The sequence below is a fragment of the Lissotriton helveticus genome, chromosome 1_1 (assembly GCF_964261635.1).
Source record: "Lissotriton helveticus chromosome 1_1, aLisHel1.1, whole genome shotgun sequence".
NCBI classification, from domain to species: Eukaryota; Metazoa; Chordata; class Amphibia; order Caudata; family Salamandridae; genus Lissotriton; species Lissotriton helveticus.
In genome coordinates, this window is record NC_136057.1 from 421,725,948 (window position 1) to 421,747,398 (window position 21,451).

General features: G+C 48.6%; 1 protein-coding gene across 2 annotated transcripts in view; it reads left to right on the forward strand.

The window, feature by feature from the left end:
- The window catches only part of LOC144810444 (uncharacterized), a 538,113-nt gene that overhangs the window by 110,766 nt on the left and 405,896 nt on the right, over window positions 1-21,451 (forward strand). For both annotated transcript variants that reach the window (XM_078673784.1, XM_078673785.1), the window contains exon 4: window positions 14,280-14,407. The gene's annotated coding sequence lies outside the window, so the exon portion shown is untranslated. The remainder of the gene's footprint in view (window positions 1-14,279; window positions 14,408-21,451) is intronic.

Here is a 21,451-nt window from a genome sequence, read left to right on the forward strand (position 1 = left end):
TCTAGTTTTAGGAGGCGGGTCTATTGATAAACTTTGATAAACTTGTTTGCAGGAAAGTCACAGTAATGTAATACAAAAATGATTCTGTAGCGAGCAGTGAGTACATTGCATACAGGTTATTATATACGGGCCCCACATATATTTGGCTAGAGCATAATCAATACAATGGTGGCTGGGAAAGAAACGAGACGTAGCAGAAACGATGATTGAGGGTGTCAATGTTCGAAGTTAATGAGTTCTCAGTACTGTTTGTCGTCCTTTGTTGGCGCTGTGGAGCACCGGCGGTGGAGCTAAGGGTCCAGCTCTATTCTAGGTCCCGTGTTGCAGGGCACGACCTTTTCCTCGCGTTTCTGGTCAAAAAGGTCCTTTTCGCCCTGTGTCCTTTGGAGTCGATAGTCAAAAAGTTCAGATGGAAGAAGAGTGTAAAAATAGTCCATAGGGTAGGTCGGAGAAAAAGGGGGATGGAGCAAAGGCCAGACCGAGGACAGACTAGGGGAACGGAAAATTTCAGGTTGGCGGGCTCATGACCGAGTTTAGGGAGCGGGGACCTTTCGGCACACATTTGAACATTAGGCAGGGGCATCAGGTTAGCCCTTTCCTCTCACTTTGTCGGAAATAGTGCCTCGTCCTGCAGCTCCTTTCTGTCGCGGTCTCGCCTCGGCCAACGTCGCAGGTGTTCCAAGATCTGTAGTCAGGCCACGTGCTCCCACATCCGGTTCTTCTTTCCTCCGACAGTCGTACCCTTAAATGAGTTCGAAAAGACAGTCTTTAGAGAATTGGTAGAGGAAGGTAAACACATAAGTCTATTTCTCTTCCAGCTCCAGGCACGAAATGAAGACGTCCGTTATATTAAGATTCACAAGTAACATATAAATGGCCGGTGATGGGCCTATTGGATTTACTATGACTTTCCTTTACAACTATTTATTACAGTTTCGACAGTTCATCTGATGGAGACCCACCTTCGTAATACAAGCCTGACAAAGCTATACCGTTCTCTAGGGGTTTATATTTAAAAAGGGTGTTGTGAGCTATCGACAGGGTACTAATAGGTATCTCGCTGAGGGACGAACATAGGCTAAACATTTTTCATTTTATCAATGCATCCTGCCTTTTAACTAAACATTTTCGCTTTCCACAAGATTCATTGCAATGATTTTCTTCGTCTCGGTCTAATCTTTAACTTTGTAAACCATCATTCTGGTTCCTATGCAGTCTCTCACGGCCTGATTACTAAATTAGAACAGACAGGGGTCTCATGGGAAAATAGCTAGGGACATGGAAAACTGCGATGGGGGGGGGACATCACCTTACTTTTTGGGTTATAAGGGTACTATCGGCAGAAGGCCACAGTTCAGTTGGTGAGCGTTCAGTGCCATTTCTCGAATTCCAAACTCTGAAATTTGCCTATCAAAAATCACTTCTAGGAACCACAGCTGGCCTGCGTTAGTTGCAAGTCGGCTCATCTTTTACAATCGGGGGTGGAGGATAGTTAAAAACTCTTATCTGGGGCAACTGAACACAATACTGGGTGCGTCCTGGGAAGATGGGAAGGTTTCGATTACCTTTTACGGTTTGGGGATTGCGACAATTCGGAACGGGGAAGGTCGCGTTATCTGGGGCACTCTATTCCATCAGGGGAGCCGCTGACATGTAGTTCCCTTATTACGGGTCAGATTAGGAAACCTCAGTCGTCTTACCTGTCCTTTCCTTTATGGCCAAATCTCGGTTTCATCGAAATATTTTTTCGGAAAGGAGAGGTGGTGACACAGCGTTAGGGTGATTGCATTAAAGACAAGTTTTGAGCAAATACTGGCGGTATTTGAAGCCAATTGGGTGGTGTGCTAGGGGCGGCGGTTTGCCAATTTAGGTGCTAATCGCTCGGAAGAGTGGGTGTGTGATAGAGAGAGAGAGAGAGAGAGAGAGAGAGAGAGAGAGAGAGAGAGCAACAGCAGGCTAAATAGTACACGTGCGACATGGAGAGTGGCAGTGTATTTAAGAAAGGCTATTTAGTGCATTACACAGCGAAGGGCATTTACGGGTCTGTGTTAGAATCGTGAAAGCATGCAGTTTGAGGCGGACGAGCATTAGACAGGGTAGAGGGGACATGCTTTGAGAAAAGGAAAAAGGGTACCACTGTGTCGCACTTTCTTGCATTCTTGGTCCTTCGACCAGTTGAGTCAACGCTTCAGTCACACACACACATTCTCTCAGAGTTTCGAACATACGTAACATGGGTTCATTCGTGCAGCATGGGTTAAGGGTGATCATTTTTCATCAGATCATACTAAATTTATGGGCTCGTTAGCTACGTGAGTAGTTTGTGGGTGTGCTTAGGTGCCACCTTGCGGCGCTAGTCTGCTTCGTGTATCAGACATGGCAAGGCTTCAGATCTTCGCCACACCTCGGCTGTGATCTCTGATGTAACCTGCAGAGGGAGGGAAAAGAGGGGAAGGGAGGGGGACAACATTCGCGCATATCAAATACATGGATTCAAGGGTCCTTTACTTACCTCATACCCGTCTTATCTCCTCGGGATAGAATCCCTGAGGTTGTGGTTTCTGGAGCCAGGGGGGGGGGGGGTGGGGGCAGTGTGTCCTTATGGGCTGTGAGTAGGAAAACGTTTAGAGAATCAGAAGTACTTAGCGCGAAGTTTCTAGTTGGCAGGTGTATTTAACTATCGGGGTCCTTAAATCTCTTTCAACGCTGTGACGTTCTGAGGTTCTTCAGTTCTTAGGTCCGCTCTGTTCCCTAATACCTTTGAGCGTCGTACCTTGTAACATTTACATCGTTTTATTTTACCCTACTTTTACATTCCATCATTTATACCGTTTCGTTTTACCCATCCTCAGAAGTCGAGGTCTTTCTCCACGCGAGCGTTCATGAGTCAGTCGCATACCTTGAAGGCAGAGTATCGAGTCGTAGATCCGATCCTTCCTCCGGGGCTGGGCAACCATCTTCTAATAACCTTAAAGAGAGAGCAGAGTAGGGTGCACAGAAAAGAACTCTCCCGCCGATCCCACATTTTTAAATAAAGCATGCAGTACCCGTTCATAATTTCGAAAACCTTTATTTTGCAAAATCATTTCAGTACGTGGATTTATGAGGGTGCAATCGTATTTGGCTGGACACGGCAATGGCTAAAGTGCGTACAGTGGGGGGGTTGTTTTGCAGCAATAAAAACATTAGAAAGTTTTATCAATTCATGTGTAGCAAACTAAAACGTCTATCAATTGGCTGGGGGGTTCGGGGGCATTTACTTCATAATTTAGAAGCATAGTCAGACTAATTGCAATCGGATTTCCTATATGCATACCGTGTGCGTGCGTCATAAGCGAGGTTATACATCAGCTATATATATATAAAAAAATATAATACATTGTACATTTGTAATCATCATTTTTAACGGGATCCTTTTTACATGTTCGTCGAGTGAGCTCTCCTTTCTTCCTGTCAAGTGTACAAAGGATCATATATGTCTTAGAACATCAAGTTTTGTATTAGTAAAAAGGAACACCACGAGGTGTTCGTAAGTTCCTATCGATACCGGCGCCATTTTGGGCGGGGCCGGGTTAGTCCGGAAGTAGCATCAGGAAAAAGTTTCCTACAACCGGCGGTTGGACCAGAGTCCTTTTCGGCAGTTCTAGAATTCATGCTAACAGAGGGAGTGGCAATGTCATGTTTATTTTGTTGGTGATCAAGGCAGTTGTCCCTTACCGGAAGCCTGCAGGAGCCGAGGGCTCCGCCGGGGACTTTTGTAGACTCTTCAAGGCTGCGGAGATGTTGTCGGAGGTGGGAGCTCGTGCTCCGGTGGGCAAGCGACCGAGTTACATTGCCGTTCAAAGTTACTCTAGCGGCCGAGGGCCGCCTTCCAGCGGTCCCAGACGCCAATTTGAGGCCCTGCAGCAGTCCCCTCTCGTCGAGTCTGCAAGAGTGGAAGAGACCTTTCTGAGGACAAATAGGGGATGGAACTCTGTGTTGTGGAAGCGGGACGTTCGGCTGGGGTGCGGCTGTGATGCCCCCACCTGGGGGGCGAGGGAGACTCGTTCGCGCCGTCTCCTTCTCCTGGTGCACTCCATGCTGCTCTTTTTCATCGGCCTGCACGAAGGTCTCTCCACATCCGGTGCTCCCCAAGTCTCGTGCTCAGTGCTGTGGGAGTATGGCCACCTGCGGCGCACATTCGGTGCTGCACAAGTATCGGTGCAGCCATTGCATATTCAGTGCTCCGAAAATATGGGCACCATTGCACGTTCGGTGCTGCGCAAGTACTGGGGCACCGCCGTCTGGCTGGGGAGTTCGGCGTTGGGCCGGGGGCTGGGAGACCTCCTATCTATGGAGGTGGGAGAGGCTCGTCCGCGTCGCCTCTCCCTCCCAGCCCAACTTGGACTAAATTCCATGGAGGTACGAACAGGACGTCCCGCCGTCCAGAGCTGCTGCGGCTGTCACGGAGGGGAAAAGAAAGAGGTGTCTCGTTCTTCTCTGGACCGGGCTTCCTTAGGTTATCGGCTGCAGCCGGACTCAGTTGGCCCCGGTCTCTGGCCATTGGTGGCCGGACCGGGAGGACATGTGGCGGGACTGCCTAAAATTATCCAGGGCCGCTGCGGCTGGGCCGAGGAGGCATGTGGCGGGACTTCCGGCAACTACCCAGGGCCGCTGTGGCCGGACTCCGCTGGCCCCTGCCTCTCCTCCGGCTTCCCCATACGTTAAGATTTCCTGACCAAGTGTTGGCAGCAGGGCCCGCCTTATATGGGTTGCCGCCGGTTGGGCGTAGCCGTAACCCTGCCCTATTTTGGAAGGTTCCAGAATGGGGGGGGGCGAATGTTCTGTTGACTTTCATTTTCTACAGTTTACCGTTCTTGTTTCTAGCGTTATTGTTTCTTGCTTGTTATGTTAAAAATAAAAGTTTGTGTTCATCAGTGGCTTACTGATTTCGTTTCCCATTCCTTTCTTTCCAGGTTGTTTCAAGCTAAATTTCTGTTAACAGAGTTTATGTAACACGAAAGCACGTGTAGTGGGATGACGCAGATTCATACATTACGTACACACAAACTCAGACGGGGAGACAGTAAAAGTATGACATACAAGATCCAAAGACAAGCATAAAAACAGTTATTGGCCATAATTATCTTTTTCCGTCCGTTAATTTAGGGCTAGGCTGGGTTCCCGTCTTTACATTGTCCGACCTAGGAAAACTCGAACATGTCGCTGAAATTGTTCTGGCGAAATCTGTGCCATCGGGCATAATCGAACGTGGTGGTTCTATCTGGACTGTCCATGTGAGTCTGATTCTTCTTTGTCTCGCGCCTTTTCCCTTTCTGTCGGCCTGTTACTCCTGTCGGCCCTCTGCCCCTACTCACGCTCAGTAGAGTCGGGCATTGGGCTTTCCAGTGTCCGACATATCTACAAAAAGCACATTGGTCTGGCCCTAAGTCTGGCCGTCCTGTGCGTAGTGTCGGGGGATAACCTTCGGGTCGTGGTGTCCAGGGGTTGTCCTGTTGATATGTTCCTCTACCTGCTCTGTCCTCGTCTTTTTTTCTGTCGTTGCATTGCCTCTTTTCGCCACATACCGAGACTGTCGAGCATAATAGGCGTTGTCTTATTATTACGAAGGGCTATTTCTAACGTTTCTATTTTATCAAGGTCGAAGGATCCTACCAGTGGCCACTGTTTGTCTTGACTTTCTTTGGTATACCTGTGCCACAATTTATTATAGGCTATGGTGACTAATCCATAGTTTATGAACATGTCCTTATTAGGGGTACCTTCCAGCGGAGCTAGATGATCCACCTCTAATAAACGGTCCGGGCTGAACCAATTATCAATCAGTGGGGAGAAGACAGACATGACGGCTCGCAACGAGGGACAAAAAGTCAGCACTGCCTATCTTATCACTGTGTGCAAAGACTAGACAGAATATTTCTATTCTACGTTGTTTGCAGGCAGTGAATACCTCATGAACCAATAACAAAGAACCACCAATAACAAAGAACCACCAATAACAAAGAACCACCAATAACAAAGAACCACCAATAATAAAGAACAATCAATAATAAAGAATAACCAATAATAAAGAACAATCAATAATAAAGAATAACCAATAATAAAGAACAACCGATAATGAAGAACAACCAATAATAAATAACTAGAATAAAATCAATGGGGAGAGTAAGCAGGGGCGCAAAAGTCTGCGTCCTCTACCCTTTCACTATCCGTAAAGAGGAATCTGTTATTTCCTGTTTGCAGACAGAGAATCTCCAGAAGACAATCCGTGAACAGTAGTTCGGGGTCAAAGAACCCAGTTAATCAGTGTGGGAGAGGGAATCTCCTGAGAACCGTTAATAAATAATAGAATCAGTGGGGGAGAAAAATAGGCACGACGGCTGCGTTACCTATCCTTCACTGTTTGCAAAAGGGAAAGAGCCTACTGTTTCTCCGCGTGCAGATTGTGAATCTCCAAATAAGTTAACAAAGAGTAATACTAGTATTTTCCGAACGATCAATCAATTATTTTGCAGTTTGTCGTGCTTACACGACCTTACCCGGACCGTATGGACAGTTTCTTGTCTTCCGAATCCAGCGCCCGTTCGTCCTCTTCTTCTCGTATTTCTCACGGCACTCCTAATGGTTCCCAGTCAGGACCGTAGATCACTCGAGAGAGGTCTGTTCGGAACTAGTGAAGTTCGGATGATCGGCTGCCAGACGAGGGTCTATTGGGCAAGAGCTCTCCCGATCGTTGCAGTCGTTCACTCTGTCGTCGGGACCTCTCCCACTGGATCCACGAGTCGCTGATGGGCCCCACGCTTGGGACGCCAATTGTAAAACCTAGGGTCGGGGACAATCGATATTTGCCCGGCGGTATTGCCTCTGTAACCCACGAATTATTAATCAATGAAGAGGCAGGCGCTGGAGACTGGAAAGCAGGAAACAAGGTTTTATTCTCTCCGGAGGAGAACACCACAAAACAGACAGCAGGTATCGTCATGAGGTGCTCTAACCTCCCCTCCGAGGCCTGGCCCCTTATATACAGGTTTCATGGCTTTTATTACAGTTTACATATTCATGGCAATGCTTTGATGTACGGAAAGACATTCCCGGGATCTCCCCTACGGGCCCGTTCCCACACACATTTTCAGTAGAAGTCCCCACCCCGGTCACAACAGGTGATGGTTATCGCGCAGCTGGATATTCCGCCGATTCATGGAATGTGGGAGGTTCGATTGGATCTCGAGGGGTGGGGGCTTTGATCAACTCGGGGGTCCTTTGATGAGGGAAGCTTCCTACTGTACGGAGAGGGGCGAGGAATAGTATCGGCAGAGCTAGGTGTTGGCCTGGGAGCAAGGAAGACAAACGGGCACAGGAAAAGGGGGTTTTTGTATCAAAGGGCCGGGGACTATAAAAAGAATGAAGGGAGGGGTCGCGCTGGGAACAGGATGGGGCTTTGAGGCAGAGCTGCGCTGAAGAGGGGTTTATGACTCAAAAGCATGTGCGAGCGAGGGGGGGGTTGGTCAGCGTGCAGGCTTGGTGAGGGCGAAGGGCTATGTCGGGGGCCAGTGGCATGCAAAAGGGATGGTCCTGATCGAGGCACCTAAAATGGCGGGCGCGCACGACAAAAGTGTGGCATCAGGGGAAAAGGCAAGATGGCGCAGATAATGTTCACCAAACCGTTCTAATTTTCCACAGTGTGTAGAGATCGTGTAGGAGTTAGCAAGTAGTAGAGACAGAGTAGTAGTGAGTAATGAAAAGTACTAGATAGAAATAGATGTAGTGTAGCGAGTTATAGATAGTATATGGAGTAGTATATCTATTTAGTAGAGTGAGTAGCGAATGACTTTTAAAATAGAGTATATATTAGAGAGCAGTAGTTAGTACTTTTTAGTATTAGAGTGTTGTAGTGAGTAGTAGAGAGTGAGTATAAAATTGTCGATAGTGTAATTTAGTGAGTTGTGAGGAGTGTGACTTGTATGTAGTAGAGAGTAGTTAGAGGGTGTATTAGAGTGCGATTAGTTGTCAGTAGAGTGTGAATTGAGAGTATTAGAGAGTAGTAGAGATTGAGTAAAATGTGAGTAGCTTACAGTAGTAGTAGAGTAGTTAGTAAAGTGTAGTAGAGTATTAGATAGTGATAATACAGAGTGTTATAGTGAGTAGTAATGAGTTAGTATTTTGTAGATCTAGTTTTTAGAATAGTTTGAGTAGGGTATTATAAACTGAGTATTAGAAAGTTAGTAGTAGAGAGTGAGTTGAAGAGTGAGTAATAGTGAGTAGGTGATAGTTTTATATAGTGTGTAGTAGAGTAGTAGTGAGTACTATAGAGTAATAGGTATTAATATTGTAGAAAGTTAGTAGTATAATTATTTTGAGTAGTAGAGAGTGTGTAGTAGGGAATTATTATTAGTGAGTAGAGTAGTAGGGAGTATTAGGATTAGGGTATTATAGAGTATTTGAGTGAGTAGTATAGAGTATTTGAGGTGTGGCGAGTGAGTAGTATATTGTAGATATAGTTATTCGTATAGTGTGAGTAGGGTATTATAAACTGAGTAGTAGAGTACAATGCAACGGTCTCGCCGTTGCAAAAGTTAGAGCTATTGGCATGGTAAGTGACAACATTTTTATTTATATGTTGTTTTTGAAAACAGATAAATAGAAGGCATTGTCATTTAAAATGCTAATCAATAGCCTAAACTTGCCTAAATGCAAGACCTATTGCATTGCAAATGCTTGTTAAACTGAGCAATTGTTTTGTCTTTGCTTCAGGGAGAAGGGAAGATAAAAACAGTGTGTGTGCCAGAGAAAGACAGAGAGTGATGTAACGTGGAGACGAAAATGAAAGAGAGGGCCAAGGAAGAGTGGCAAGGGAGAAAACAGAATAGAAAAAATAAATGGCATTGTCATCTACAATGCCAATAGCTTAATCTCTCGCAAATGCGAGACCTATTGCATCTGCACCCACACACAGAGCCCCACACACACACACACACACAGAGCCCCACACACACACACAGAGCCGTACACACACAGCCCCACACGCACACACACAGCCCCACACGCACACACAGAGCCCCACACGCACACACAGAGCCCCACACGCACACACAGAGCCCCACACGCACACACAGAGCCCCACACGCACACACAGAGCCCCACACGCACACACAGAGCCCCACACGCACACACAGAGCCCCACACGCACACACAGAGCCCCACACGCACACACAGAGCCCCACACGCGCACACAGAGCCCCACACGCGCACACAGAGCCCCACACGCGCACACAGAGCCCCACACGCGCACACAGAGCCCCGCACACAGAGCCCCGCACACAGAGCCCCGCACACAGAGCCCCGCACACAGAGCCCCGCACACAGAGCCCCGCACAGAAACACACACACAGAGCCACACACAGAAACACACACACACACAGCCACACACACTCACAGCCACACACACTCACAGCCACACACACTCACAGCCACACACACACAGCCACACACAGAAACACACACACACACACAGCCACACACACTCACAGCCACACACACTCACAGCCACACACACTCACAGCCACACACACACAGCCACACACTCACAGCCACACACACACAGCCACACACACACAGCCACACACACACAGCCACACACACACACACACACACACACACAGCCGCACACACAGCCGCACACACACAGCCACACACACACACACAGCCACACACACACACACAGCCACACACACACACTCACGGCCACACACACACACACACACACACACACACACTCACGGCCACACACACACACACACACAGCCACACACACACACAGCCACACACACACACAGCCACACACACACACAGCCACACACACTCACAGCCACACACACACAGCCACACACAGCCACACAGCCACACACAGCCACACACACACAGCCACACACACACAGCCACACACACACAGCCACACACACACAGCCACACACACAGCCACACAGGCACACACACAGCCACACACACACACAGCCACACAGGCACACACACAGCCACACACACACACAGCCACACAGGCACACACACAGCCACACACACACACAGCCACACACACACACACACAGCCACACACACACACACACAGCCACACACACACACACACACACTCACGGCCACACACACACACACACACAGCCACACACACACACAGCCACAGCCACACACACTCACAGCCACACACACTCACAGCCACACACACACAGCCACACACAGCCACACAGCCACACACACACAGCCACACACACACAGCCACACACACACAGCCACACACACACACACACACACAGCCACACACACACACACACAGCCACACACACACACACACAGCCACACACACACACACAGCCACACACACACACAGCCACACACACACACACACACAGCCACACACACAGCCACACACACAGCCACACACAGCCACACACACAGCCACATACACAGCCACACACACACAGCCACACACACACACAGCCACACACAGCCACACACACACAGAGCCACACACAGAGAGCCACACACACACAGCCCCCCCCACACAGCCCCCCCACACAGCACCCCACACACACAGCACCCCACACACACAGCACCCCACACACACAGCACCCCACACACACAGCACCCCCCACACACACAGCACCCCCCACACACACAGCACCCCCCACACACACAGCACCCCCCACACACACCGCCCCCCCCACACACACCGCCCCCCCCACACACACCGCCCCCCCACACACACACCGCCCCCCCACACACACAGAGCCCCCCCACACACACAGAGCCCCCCCACACACACAGAGCCCCCCCACACACACAGAGCCCCCCCACACACACAGACCCCCACACACACAGACCCCCACACACAAAGCCCCCCCACACACACAGAGCCCCCCCACACACACAGAGCCCGCCCCACACACACAGAGCCCGCCCCACACACACAGCCCCCCACACACGCACAGGGCCCCCCCACACACAGCCACACACAGAGAGAGCCCCCCCACACACACAGAGCCCCCCCCCACACACACAGAGAGCCCCCCACACACACACAGAGAGCCCCCCACACACACACAGAGAGCCCCCCCCACACACACAGAGAGCCCCCCACACACACACAGAGAGCCCCCCACACACACACAGAGAGCCCCCCCCACACACACACACACACAGAGCCACACACACACACACACACACACCCACACACACACACACACACAGCCACACACACACACACACACACAGCCACACACACACACACACACAGCCACACGCACACACACAGCCACACGCACACACACAGCCACACGCACACACACACGCACACGCACACACACACGCACACACAGAGACACACGCACACACAGAGACACACGCACACACAGAGCCACACGCACACACACAGCCACACACACACAGCCACACACACACACACAGCCACACACACACAGCCGCACACAGAGCCACACACACACACAGAGCCAGCCTAATGGTACTTATAAATGACACTCTTACTACTGCTCTGAACGCATGAGTAAATGAAATGCTAAAGGTGAGTCACTCAGCTACAAACCTGTGAGTGCCAGTACTGTGGGACACCATGGAGAGACAGTACCACGGACTGAGGTTACTGCACGCATGGTAACCAGTGACTGCCTCAGAACCCCTAGAAAACGTCTTTCGAAGTCCGGCACTGCTTTAAATAGCAATCAGCAGTGTCTGCTCACTTGTTCAGACTTTTTACATGTTCATTTTGGACACCATATTAGAAGTGCATCATGGAAACACTGGCCGGGGAGGTGAAGCCGGACCCAATAGGGTCCTATGTCAAACGCCTCCCAAGGGGGGAACCCCACAAGCCCACAAAGTGGAGGGGGGGTGCTCCAGATTGGGTGCCTCAAACAAGCAGCTAGCCACCCAATCGGAGCAGAGAGGCAAGTGGCAGGGGGGTTCAAATAGGGACGTTAGGTTCCTGTTGGGACAGAAACCCCCATCTTATTGGAATCACCTTGTTGCTGCCAGAATCACATTGGAGTCGCTGCACCCTGCTCGTAGAGAACCCAGAAGGAGCATCGGGAAGGAGGAAGTACGGCGCCAAGCGAACAGCAGGACTTCTAGGCGGTGAGGAAGCGAACCAGCCCGGGCAGCACCGTGGTGGACGGCGAAGGAAACCGCTCTGAACCCGCAGGAACCGGTCCTCGACCTTGAGGAAGCCAGTGTCGGTCACCGACAGACTGGACATCGTGCAGCGCTGTGACTAGTTTTCCTGTGGCAACCAGGCAACGAGTGCGGAGCGGACTGCTCGAGGACGTGGAGATCCTGCAAGATCTTCCGCCTTTGAACTGGGGGCACAGGTTCGAGTATCGTCTTCGGCAAACTGTGATTGGGGACAGTGTGCACCAGACCCCGTCGCGGCTTGCACGAACCCAGGACAAGGGCGGCCAGGCTTACCACATCGGTTACTTCTAAAGGATGTGATCCGTCTCGGCCGCTCGACTAAGGCGAGCAACAGGGCGCTACCTGCAGGATCCAGCTAAAGTGGGAAGTTGCGATCGCCGACTACTGAACGGGATTCAGGCGGGAAGATACAAGAGAGTCCATCTAAGCAGCTGTACCATGTGGCAGAGGAGCTTCAGGAGTTTTTTTTTTTGTCTAGAAGAGCAAGTCACACAGCACAGCGAGAGGAAGCCATGAAGCGGAGCCAGTGCACAAAGCCGAGCAGAGGCCCCGCCCACTAGAGGAAAGGCAAAACAGGCATCCGAGCTATGGCAGGGAGACGCAGGGAAAGAAGATTGCCGGTGCGCTTTAGGGAGACACCTGGGAATATTGAGGTCACTGGGTCACGCGAAAAAGGAGCCGAGAAGGCCCCGGGGGGATTATGCGCCGGAACTGGACAGCGATCTTGAGGTCTTATTAGAACAAGTAAAATGGTGGCAGCAGCTGTGGATATACGCATGATGCGATGCGGTGGCAGTAGACTATGTAAGCCCCGTCCTTTTCAGACTGGGGGGCGTGTTTTTCACTGAGGACGTCAGTGAGAGAAAGGAACGAAAAAACACGCCGCCAAATCCTAAAAAGACTGGGATTAGATAGTCACTGGGACCTCTTCTCCAATGGCTGGCCAGCGTTTAGGAGGCCAGCCAATGGAGAAGAGGGGCGGGGTTAACCTCGCTACTAACAGACATTAAATCTCACCAGCGAGACTGCGCATGTGCGCAACCTACGCTAGCCGAGACCTAAAAAGGAGCAAGTGAAGCCTTTCCATGCAATGGGTGGTCAACAATTACATTATGTTGACAAGATTTTATTAGATCTGGAGGAATTGGTACATCTGACGAGTCTGGTCCTTTTTTTAATACAGTGACACAGGCATTCAGATTAATGGTTCTGCAAAACACATGGGTGTTAGATAACATGGTTGTTAACTAAGGAAGGGGGAGTGTGTCCCTGACGAGAATTCCCATTTGATGGACTTTATAAGCCTCCTATCAGATCTCTGAGATGAGAGAATGACTACTAATAGCAACACTACACCTAGGTGATGGGACTTGTGGGTTTGGATAGAAGACCATATAGGATGCTTTGCATGGAGTTTTGTAAAATAAATATTGATAGTAGTGGGAGTATGAATTGCTTTATATGTCTTATGGAAATGCATTATTTGTTGTATGAGAGGGCGGTGTAATTGCTATACAGCAGTATGACTGCAGAGCTTCACTGCTACCATAATGATACCCTAAAAGAAAATACAAATGTGATGTCTTTATAGTTTTAAAATCCTGAATACATTCAAGTGGGGATTAAGAGACTGGAAAATGTACGTGAATTAACTGCATTTGACCTGTAAATCGTTGACAAAGGGGGCACCAGTTAAACTGAAAAATATTAACTCCACCCCTAGCTGGCATCACTGGCAGATATAATCGGACCAAAACCTAAAAGTGGAGCTCCTTTTGTGCTGGCTCCAGATGCTGTGCTTTCTCCTTTTGTTTTGTAAAAGCATAATTCATACACAGTCTTGGTGATTTAAAGAAGCACATTTTCTTTGCTTTCAGGCCCGGGGCAGAACCTCACAAAGTGGGATCTGTGAAGTGTTTAGTCTTGTTTAAGTGAGAGATGCCTCTTAAATATGTTTGAAATCTCATTGCTTAGCATTATAATTGTCTAACTCATTATCAAAGTACAGCTGCGAAGTTTAATCAACACAAGAAAGATGGACTTTTCTTTTCTTTATTAAATAGAACTATCAGTCAAACAAATTGACAATGATGACATCTTAGGGGCCTGTGCTCTCTTCTTATCTCCGTTCGAGGCGGCTGCTTGAACCAACTGACATTCTTCATGCAACTGGCCTATCCTCCCCTGAAAGGTGCGTCTTGGTTACATATTGCAGAAGTCCTAATCAGAAGCATATGTCACTTTTTATCTAACCTAAAAGTTCTATTCTCACAAATCTCTGGCAGAACATTAATTTCAAGACAACGAATTATTTTCTTGGTTCCTTTAAAGTTAAAGAGCACACTGCATACAAAATTGAGATAAGGTAGTCATGTGTGCAAGCTGCACCTGTGTTTTATAATTTTCATTTCAAGAATCTTTATTCGGTGATTAAAAAACACCATAAAAGCACACGTATATATACATAAATAAGAAAAACATTAAATCTTAATCAAGATCATAACACCATAAAAGCACACAAATATATACATAGATAAGAAAAGCATTAAATCTTAGTCAAGATCCTTGTACATGAATAATACAATAAAAATCTCAACCTACAGGGCCATAAATTTAAAACATAAAATCCCAGGTCGTTCATTCCTCTCCCTTCGTCATCCTTAAACGAACCGCCACCTTGATAAAATTCATAACACAACATAAGGTTAGCGGGTCGGAAGCTTGTTGCAAATAGACTAAAGCATCCCTGGCATGTTCCAGTTGGGCTTTTTTTAATATGTCTACTAGAAACCTACGCCTGGGCATAGAAAAATAGGGGCAGAGCAAAATAAAATGAAGGGAGTCCTGCGGAGACCGATTGTCGCAGCCGCAGGGTCCCTTCTGCTCAATTGACATGGTGAAACCTGATGGAAAAGCCAACATAAAAGGAAGTAAGTTCAATCTAAAACGACACATAAGAAATCTGTCCTGTGCGTTATGTACGAGATACAGATAGGGCTCCATACCCTCCACACTCTTGACCAAGTTATAGGCCCTCACGGACTTTTTCTCTCCTTCAACCTCCGCACGACATTGGGTTTTCCGCTCTAGGAAAATTTCCCCTACTTGTTTCTTGTGCTGTGCTAAGATGGTTGTGGGGTTCCTGAAAAAATTTCCGAACCCTAACTCTTCAAGAGTGTTTCTCACATATTTGAGCCAGGGGATGCGCATACAGTGAGTCCTACCCAAGCAGTCCAATAGAATTTCTCTGCTTAAATATGCGTCTGGGTTTGCCCAAATTTTTAGCCATGCCACAATTGGCCTCAACTTTAGTGAGTCCACCAGGTGTGGCCTCCCTAGCTCCCTATGAGCTATATATCCAGCAGTACTAGGTGGTACCCTCAGAATAGATTTCATGTGTCTATTTTCTTCCTGTTCAATTCTAGCAGTGTTCACAAAGCCCCAGACTTCTGCCCCGTAGCTTACTTTGGAACATGTTATGGAGCCGTACAGGATCATCATCTGTTCCGGGCTCCACCTGCCCAGCCTCCTGCCATAACCAGCTATAGCCCCATTGGAGGCGATCATTTTATTGCAGCGTTCTTCCACCAAGGGGTTGAATTGGAGAGCACCATCAAAGGTTACTCCGAGATAGGAGAACGTTTTAACCTCCTCTAAGCGATGGGTACCTATTGTGTAAACAGATTTAGAAGAGGGTTTTTTGCCTGCCAGGAGCACATAAGACTTACTTAAGTTGACAGATAGGTCCAGATCACTCATAAACTTAACGAACCCATCTATCAAAATTTGCAAACTTCGGGGTGTACGCGCAAGCAAGACCGCGTCATCTGCATAGAGCAGGACAGGGATATGCCGCGACCCGACCCTTGGAGAATCTGTTTTTAAACCCAAGAGAGACTGTTCTAAATTATTAATGTAAAGGGAGAACAAAAAAGGGGCAAGGATACAACCCCTGTCTGACTCCACTTTTACATGGAAAGGACTCAGACAATCCCCCCTCCCTGTTAAATCTTACTTTAGCCGTGGTGTCACTGTGCAGCTCTCTTAAAATAGTAATTAGACAACTCTCGATCCCCAGACCTGCCATCATGTCCCACAACTTCCCTCTATTGACGTGGTCGAATGCTGCTGCCAGGTCCATGAATCCCATATAGATGGGTTCATCACTGGCCAGAGTGTATTTGGCAGTCAGCATATATAGGTTCAGGCATTGATCGCTAGTGGACCTCCCTGCCCTGAACCCATATTGGGTATCCGAGAAGATGTTATTCTCTTCGGTCCACTCTGACAATCTGTTCAGAATTGCCCTTCCCAGAAGTTTGGCTGAAACGTCAATCAGGGAAATAGGCCGATAACATCTAGGCTCGTCCTTGTTGCCCTTTTTAAAAATTGGCACAATAATCGCTTTAGACCATGATGGGGGGAGACCACAGGAGATAGCGGCGTTTAAGACCCTAGTCATCAAGGGGGCCCATAGGTCTATATTACTAAGAAAGAGGTCAGGGGGAATTCCATCCGGACCCGGGGCTTTATTCTTGGTTAGGCTTTCCATCCCTACAATGATCTCTTTAAGAGTAAACGCTACCGGGGGAGCATGGCTTTGAATTGCTGGTGGCTCTACAAAGATACCCGGTTCGTGGTTGTACAAACTCCTAAAGTGGGTAACCCACTGCTCCGGTAGGATGTTGGCCCCTATTTCCGGAGAATCATTTTCTAAAAAGGTCGGATTATTGATGATTCTCCAGAACCCCGCTAGGTCCCTTCTTTCCCCAGCCTCTCTCAGATCTGCCCAGGCTTCTGCCTGCAAGGCGAGTTTCCTCCTTTTGGTCTCTTTTCTGTATTTCTCTCTGCTTGCCCTGATTTTTTGTGGGTCCCGTGGTTTTGACTTAAGAGAACATTTCAGTTCCCTCAGTGCTTTAGAGCAATTCTGATCAAACCACCGGGGATTGACCAAGTTACGTGTGGGCGCATTGGTCCTCAATAGCCCATCTATCAGATTTACAATATGGTCAAACGTTTCTAATAATCTTGCGCCCTGTACTTCCAGATCCAAGCAGTCGTTTATGGCCCGCAGACCCATGTTGCTCAAGTTTTTATAAAATTTTACCCCATCTATTCTGGACCACTTCAATCTCCTGCCTTGATCAGTGACCCTCTCCCCTGTTAAGTGGTGGACATTAGGTCCTGGGCCCGCCCTATATGTAAGCATTAAAACAAGCGGGTTATGGTCACTGAAACTGTTCCAGTCTATCCCTACACTAATTACTTTGTTAACCAGGGATCTCGAGACCAAAATGTAATCTATAATAGATGAACAGCCCCTGCCTTTAAAAGTTGGTGGGAGAGTGCCGTCCGGCTGTGGGCCTATCATATTGATGGTATGCTCTAGATCATACTTCAACCGAAGCAACCTAAGAGCGCCCCCGGTAGATGAGTGAGAAAAATGAGGCCCCTTCTGGATTGGGCATTGCTCCCAATCTGTATTTGCTTTAATTAATGCCGGACAGAGATGACAATTAAAATCCCCCACCACCACCAACCCATGGGATGGGCCCTTGTTCTGAGATACGATTTCTTGTCCCAGCCTTTGGTCGAGTTCAGTCAAAACCGGGGTGAGGTTATTTGCTGACTCGGTATTGTACAAGTTAAAAACAGAAAATCGTAGCCCCTTTCCATGGAACCGAACTGCCTGGATCCCATATGAGGACCAATCTGGGAAGGACCAAGTGCCTGGGAGAACTAAATCTACATAGAGGGACAGGCCACCCATTGCTCTCCCAGAACTAGACTTTCGGGCGGGAACAAAAAAACACTTGTAACCCTGCAGATGATAGTTATTCTCCACAGCCCATGTCTCCTGTACACATATGATATTAAATTTCCTAATGTACTCAGCCCATTCCTTGTTATAAAATTTGCCCGCTATACCAGCTATGTTCCATGAGATAAATCTCACCCCCTCTCCCCTCCATTCCACTCCCTCCTGGTCCCTAGATCTTATTTCCGGCATTGGCATTCGCATTGCCTGTTCATGTACCCCTCCTATATTGTTTTTAACTATTGCCTCAGGTTCAACACACATTGAATCCCCCACCCCAATCGCCGAGGTTTGTGGAGCCTTAAAACTTTGCTCCTCCAATATTTCTGCCAGGTCGCCCTTTTCAAAACAGCCCTGGGGGGTGTTATCTGTATGTCAATCGACCCCCTCTAGTCCATACAGACAATTAAACTGGTTGTGGGTATAAAAGGGTTGTTCCGGTCGACCAGCTATCGGTCTAGGGTGTAAGGCCTGATGTCTCCCCCTCCTCCCAACCCTCTCCCAAGTATCATGAGTTTGGGGTTGCTGAAATGGGACCGGACTAATTGGAAAAAAGAACGACACATGGAGGGTTTGGATGGTGGATTCCCTAGAGCTATTTTTGCCCTGACATATAAACTCCACCGTACCTGTATCCCTGAAACTCACTAGTATACAGTCCCCTTTTATGGATTTTTGTGTTCTCCCCACCCATGGTACCCTTCTTACCATTATGATTTCACTATTGAAATGTGTCGGAAGGGGTCTGTTTATATTTAACCACTTAATTACCCTACTTTTCAGGGCACAAAAGTCCTCCCTTTCCCCTTCCTCGAGTGGGGGGACACCCGCCATGACTACCGTAAAAGCGTTAGTCTCTGGGGGTAAGTTAGGTCTGCGTGATCTCAGGGTGAGCTTCATTAAAGGGGTTGGGATGGTATTACCTACCAGCTGTGCCGGGGGTACAGGTCCTGGCGATTGGATGGGCATATTGGCAGGGGGGGGTTTAAATGTGACAGGCTTTGGCCTTAAGAGTTGTTGTTGTGAGGGTGCCACATTCGCGGCTTGTAAAGGGACTGGATTGACAACACTATTTGCCGTCAGTTGGGGCACTACGGTAGGGAGAATGGGATCTAATTGCACTCCCTGTCGGCCAGCTTGAGTTTTCAGACTACCTAATGTCGCCTCCAAAATAGTTAGTCTGATCTCTATCTTTTTAATACTCTCGCTGATCGGCAATAGCAGGGACCTTAGCAGGAATTCTACATTTCCAAGCGGGACAACAGACAAGGGGATATTAGCAATAACCGCTCCTGTATCTTTTATCGTGCCAGGAGCTGAATCCTTATAAGCAATGGGTTTTGGGTGTGAGTCCACCGGTGGTTTTTCTACTAACGTTGGGATTTTTAGGGACTTGCCAAAGTCCGAATGTAGAACCTTGGGTTGACTCTTTCCTTGATTACCTTTAGATTTCCTCCTACGTTTGTTGGGGGGGGGTCCAAAAACTACTTGAGTGTTAAATGGCTTAGATGTGGCTTTCCTAGGTTTGGGCGCTGGGGGGAGTTGAGACACTAAGTCAATTCTCGTCCTAGTTGGACTCGGACTATTGGCTGGCGCTATACTCATAACTACCCCTGGTGAGATATTAGTGCAATCCCTCAGTAATAATGGGACATCATCAATTCTAGACAACTCTTCCCTGGGTGTAAGAACTTGATCTCCAAGGAGGGTGTTTTTCATGTTGTCAATTGAGCGTCTCCGTTCGGCCCTTAACCTGGACAGGTTACACTCTTTATCCCCCTCCCCTACTTGCCGGGTAAAATAGTTTTCAAGAGTCCTGTTTTTTGCTACACCCGGTTTGGATGGGGTACTCTCTCTTACCGGTGACGGCATAATGTTCGTAGTGAGTTCCACTCTGCCGGGGGCTCTCAGTCAATAGTTGAGCTAAAAGGCAATGATCACAATCCAAGAGAGTAGGCCCAGCCCGGCCTCCTTCGGCCCCGGACGGCCACAGACGGTCCCGCCCTTGTCCCGGGCTTCTCCCGGGCGCGCTCCCGCGCAGCGGCTCCTACCACTCCTGTTATGGGGAGGAGGTGCTCAGGGGCGGGACAAACAGGGAGAGCGACCAGGTGCAGGTGATGACAGCGCAGGGACTCCTGGGCAATGGAGTCCCTGTACCTCACCTGGCGCTCGCAGCCCTGTTGTCCGCCTCCAATCCAGAGAGTGATTCACCGGAAAGCAAAGCAGCCGCCCAGGCACACGGGCGAAGCGGGACCCGCGCAGCGGGTACCGCGAGGTCTCCAGGAAGGAGGGAGCAGTCTTTAAGGGCAAAACAACACGCAGAGGGCTCTCCCACCTCCGTCCAGCAAACAGCAAGTGTCTCCCACAGGGCGGTGATCCGCAGGCACCTTTGACTCGGCGCTCAGGGGCGGGACAAACAGGGAGAGCGACCAGGTGCAGGTGATGACAGCGCAGGGACTCCTGGGCAATGGAGTCCCTGTACCTCACCTGGCGCTCGCAGCCCTGTTGTCCGCCTCCAATCCAGAGAGTGATTCACCGAAAAGCAAAGCAGCCGCCCAGGCACACGGGCGAAGCGGGACCCGCGCAGCGGGTACCGCGAGGTCTCCAGGAAGGAAGGGAGCAGTCTTTAAGGGCAAAACAACACGCAGAGGGCTCTCCCACCTCCGTCCAGCAAACAGCAAGTGTCTTTATAATTAACTAGAACAAGATGAAAACTTCATGTTTTACCTCAAGTGTTCAATGTATAGAAACCATTCTAAAAGCACAATTCAAAATGGGGAATCTATTGCTAATTTTTGAATAACGGTTCAAGTCCACAGGTTTACATTTTTAGCTTTCGCAATTCATCCCTTTTGAACCTTGTTCAAACATTAGTTTGTACACCACTTTGCACTGTGGAGAGGTATTTATGTTCTATAATAGTGCTGTTGGTGAAATTGTACTGCTGATTCTTGTGACTGAGGCATTATGCCTACTTATATTTCACACATTCCTACCTCTGGAAATGGTCAAATTCCTTACATAATCATGTATTTTTAAATACAACATTGCTATTATTTTGTGTTGCTTGATAAGCCACTTAGGGCCGGATGTAGGTGGCCATTTACCGCCCGGTAACGGCCGTTTTCGGCCGTTACCGACCGGTAAATGGGTGTTTGTGATGTAGGGGGCCTATTTTACCGATTCGGTAAATTTACCGAATCGGTAAAATACCGAATCAGTATTTTTACCGATTCGGTAACTTCCTGATGTAGGTGGGACTCTTCTGAGTCCCAAAGGCCTTACAGATTCGGTATTTTACCACCCAATCCAGTTGGGTGGTAAAATACCGCATCCAGGTGTGCATGCATGCACACCTATGCTATGTGACAGACAGACATGCCCTTACGGCATGTCTGTGTGCCACATGGCACACAT